The following is a 4,740-nucleotide window of genomic DNA, read 5'->3' on the forward strand; positions in this document are numbered from 1 at the left end:
GCTCAGGTCATGATCTCATGACTCGTGAGTTCAAGTCCCACATCGGGCTCTCTGCTGTCAGTGCGGAGCCCCCTTCGGATCCTCTGTCCCCCCACCCCTGCCTATACCCAGCTCATGATCTGTCTCAAAAATGAATAAACATAAAAAAAAAAGAAAACATCTTGCATAACCATGCAGCCCTTCCTTTTGTTCCACTATGATTGTGGAAGCCATGTGTTGTAAAACTACAGATACATATGTGCTACCTGATCTGCACCTAACTGTGGTGGGAGCCAAAACTAAACTTTATCATGTTGAGCCACTGAGTTTTTAGACTTTGTCAGCCACCATAGCCTACCTTAGCCTATCTCTCTAGAGAACCTGAGGCCAGCCTGTCTGGCCTGCCCTATGAGCAAGCTTGGAAGTAGATCCTCCTCCAGTGGAGTCTTGAGACTACTGTAGCCCTGGCTGACACCTTGGGAGACCCTGAGCTAGAGGTACTCAGCCAAGCTGTGTGCAGATTCCTGACCCACAAGAATTGAGATAATAAATATTTTACTCTTCTAAGTTTCTAAGTTTGGGGGTCATTGTTACACAGCAATAGAACACCAATACAGTGCTCCATTTGGCAGCACATATACTAAAATTGGAATGATACAGAGAAGATTAGCATGGCCCCTGCACAAGGATAACATGCAAATTCGTGAAGCATTCCATATTGAAAAAAAATAAATACAAATACACCTGTCCATCAATAGGTTAGTGGATAACCAAACTGGTATATCCATTCACTGAAATGCAACTCAGCAATAAAAAAGAATTAACTGTTGAACTACAACATGGATGAGTCCCCAAATAATATTTAGATAATTAGAAGCCAGACAAAAGAGTACATACTGTAAGATTCAATTGATGTAAAATCTAGAAAATGCAAACTAATCTAGTGTGGAAGAAAACAGATCAGTGACTACCTGGGATTGGGGTGAGTGGGACAAGAATGAGTGGAAGCACACAAAAAGATGACAAAGAAGCATGAGGAAACTTTAGAAAGTGATAGCTATGTTCACCCATCTTGATTGTGGTGATGGCTTCACAGGTGTAAACACGCCAAAACTTAAAATATTTGTTGTTTATTGCATGCTAATTATAACTCAGTAAAGCTGCATACCTGTGTCCAGCCGTACAACTCTAAAATCATTGATTTTGTTTGAAGAAGTGATTTTTGTTTCAGCACCTTGATCCAATGGTGCACTCTTCCCCTAACCTTGCATTTGCACAAACCAGCACCCTCATAATCTTGTGTGTGTGTCTCCCTGTTAAAGAGGCACCCTCAAATATACCTACTTTCTTTCAAAGTAATGACCAGTTAAAAGTGATTGTCAATTCCCTGGTCCCAGGTTTGTGGGCATTTCACTTACTCTATGGCGTTGACCTTCCCCTTCACAATCCTACCCCCAAAGCAAAACTAGAGGCTCCCAAGCTTACGCATTCCCAACAGCCAAGGAAGCTTGTCAGAGTGAACAGATGAGAGTTTGCTCAACCAAGTTTATTAACAATGTAAAGAATAATCAAGCAAGACTGCATTCTGTACATTGTAGGGACTGCAGGGAAAAAAACAAAACTCTCAGAAACCTTAGCCCACAGAGCTCTAAATCAGGCACCATGTGCACCTTTTCAGACCTCTTTAATATGGCTTGTTGGTTGTTTTGCTTTCTGATATGAACAGCTGTGTTTATTTCTAATATTCCCCCATTCATTTCTTTAACTACCCACACCTTTGCCAGCTATCTGAAGAGTCACCATAACAGAAAGCATACATGATGCAGGCATGAAATATAAAAGTAGCTAAAATTTTGGTATGACTTTAACCTTCCAAAGTACATATTCAAGCACTTGAAACCTTTAGTGGCTGACTAAGCTTCTAGAAGCCATAACTTAGATACCCAATGCATTTTATAATGAATGAATTAGTGGATCATTTGATTTCAGCAGAGCTGAACACCATTCAATGGTTTTAATTATGTCCTGATTAAAGAAATTACATTTATTATTTGTAGAATTTGCCAAGGAAATGGTGCCAAATAACATTACACACACACACACACACACACACACACACACACACACAAATAAACACACATATTATAGACACGGCAGTTTACAAATCCTTACTTTATACTTTTTATGATGAAAATCCTATTACAAGGTTGTCAACAAACCCTGTTATATCTCACTCCTTGAAAAAGACTTGCTGGAAGTCCCTTGAATATTTTGAGATGCCCAGGATTTCTGGGTAACAGTATTACTTTCTGATACTCTCAAATTTTTTTCTCCCAGTTTGGAGATTGAGAACTGAAGTAGGGTATATCCAACTCATCAATGGCTTCCCCCTAACATCTCATTCTCTCCTGATATCTACCTTATTTGTTTACTTTTCTTTCCTTCCTCTAGCCATCTAACACCATAGCAACTGTCTTTAGCCCTTCAGGGCCCTCCTGGTTTTAAAAAGACTCAGAGAGGTCTGTGGCAGGCCACTGATGAAATGTACAACCCCATGCTGTTTTCTAGTATCGGTCTCATCTGAAAAACAGAATGAGTTTAAAGTAAGAGCCACATGGGAATTAAGGAATGAGGACTTGGTGAATCAGAGGGCAGAAGTCTACTAGATAAGAGGTGGGGCTCTGAAGTTTAAATCAACACAGATGAAAAGAGGAGAATCAGTTCCCAGGAAAGAAAAAATGAAGGGCTGCTGCTCTATACTTGGAAAATTATGAAAAGAAGTAAATGATGTCTGAATTCTAGCTCTATTACTGAAAGCTATATGACCTGTCTCAATTTCCTCATCTACCAAAAAAAAAAATCATAATATTTACCTTATAGTATCTACTGATGCCTCAAATCTGACATGTTGTAAATAAGATATAGAGCATAAATATTTTAGAATAGTTCCCAACACATAATAACTAGAAAATGATGCAGTTTTTCTGTAGTATTTTCCAAAGTTTGCAAAGAGGAAAACTTATTTTATGGGACATTATTTGGAATTATGTGAAAAATAGTTCTGTGGTCAAATTATAATATATGGAGTTAAATAATTTTAAATTGTTTTTATTAATTTGGGGTCTCTGAAAATAATTAATAGCCTAATATCTATTGGGGAGATATTATATTTAGCATATCCAAAATTTATTGAACCAAAGGACAATTTTGGCTACATTCTGTGGAACACTCATTGGCAGTGGTTAATTATCTAATGGAAGACAAAGAATTTACTTAGGATAAATTTCCAAATGAGAAAGTTTAGCTTTGACAAGTGTGTTCATTTCTAGAAAGACGCTAGTTTTAATTTTAGCTTTCATGCACTTTCTATTTTAATGTCTAATATTATCTTATTACATAGTTTTATTATTTAATAAATATGAGATAAATATTAGAGGCACCATAATCTTCCAATGCTCAGGACTTCTAAAAGGTCTTAATTTAGCCCAGCTCTTTGAGAAAAACTGGTCTAGTATAGTTTGAATATACTTCCATAGGATTAGTAAATAAGAGGACCTAGTAAATAAATAGTAAGTATCATTCATAGAAATTAGAGAACTCTGAGCAGTAATGGACTTTCATAATAAAGGGTCAATTCACCAAGAAAGCATAGCAACCCCAAATGTGTATATACCCAAAAAAGCTGGAAGGGAGGGCTCCCACCCCAGTGCACCCAAAGAGGAAATTTGCCTTATAATGAATCAAGCCTGGAGTCTCACCCATACTTGATTCAGATGATATTTAAATGAGATTTTTAGAATTGGAGTTGATATTGGCATTTGTTAAGGCTTTTGGGGCTATTAAATGCATTCTGCACATGAGAAGTACATGGATTTAGGGGAATCACAGGGAGGAACGTTATGGGTTGAGAACCCCCAAAATTCCTACATTGAAGTCCTAACCCACAGTGCCTCCGAATGTGGCTGTATTTAGAGATAGGGTCTTTAAACGGGTAATTAAAGTTAAATGAGGTCATTGGGATGGACCCTAATCCAATGTGACTTTACAATGATGCCTTTACAAGAAGAGGAGATTAAAACATCCAAAATCCATTCATAAATCAAGAAGAGAGGCCTCAAAAAGGAAAAAAAAAAACAAAAAACACCAATACCTTAATCTTGGCCTTTTAGCCTAGACAAGTGTGACAAAATACCCCTCTGTTGTTTGAGCCACTCAGTCTGTGGCTAGCAACTAGAAAACTAATATAAATCCAAAATACATGAAGTAAAACTGATAGAACTGAAAAGAGAAATAGAGTATCCACAGTTAGAGCTGGAGACGTCAACACACCTCTTTTAGTACTGGATAGAACTAGTCAACAGAAAACCAGTATGGATATAAGAATTGAATAATATTATCAACTTATATGTAATTGACATTTATACTCTAAATTGTCATTGTGCTTATAAATTGACATGTAAAAAATGCCACCAGACAATAGCAGAATACATGGGAATTCTTTTTAAGTACACATGGAGTATTCACCAAGATAGATCATACTATGTGTCACAAAACAAACATTAATACATTTCAAATGACTGAAATAATAAAAAAAAATGTGTTTTCTGATCATAATGGAATTAAATGAAATCAATAGCAGAAAGATAACAGAAAAGTCTCCATAATGGTGGTTAAACAATGCTTCTAAACAATCTATGAGTCAAAGAAGAAGTATCAAGGGAAATTTTAAAAAATGTTTTGAACTGAATAGAAATAAAAATA

At 36.6% G+C, this 4,740-nt stretch overlaps 1 non-coding gene across 1 annotated transcript; it reads left to right on the forward strand.

Annotated features, from left to right (window-relative positions):
* Positions 1-595: 595 nt before the first annotated feature.
* Positions 596-702, forward strand: LOC122205769. Its single transcript, XR_006196256.1, has one exon. It is a non-coding gene; the product is annotated as a U6 spliceosomal RNA (small nuclear RNA).
* The last annotated feature ends 4,038 nt before the right edge of the window (positions 703-4,740 follow it).

The sequence above is a fragment of the Panthera leo genome, chromosome D4 (assembly GCF_018350215.1).
Source record: "Panthera leo isolate Ple1 chromosome D4, P.leo_Ple1_pat1.1, whole genome shotgun sequence".
In the NCBI taxonomy this organism is placed as follows: Eukaryota; Metazoa; Chordata; class Mammalia; order Carnivora; family Felidae; genus Panthera; species Panthera leo.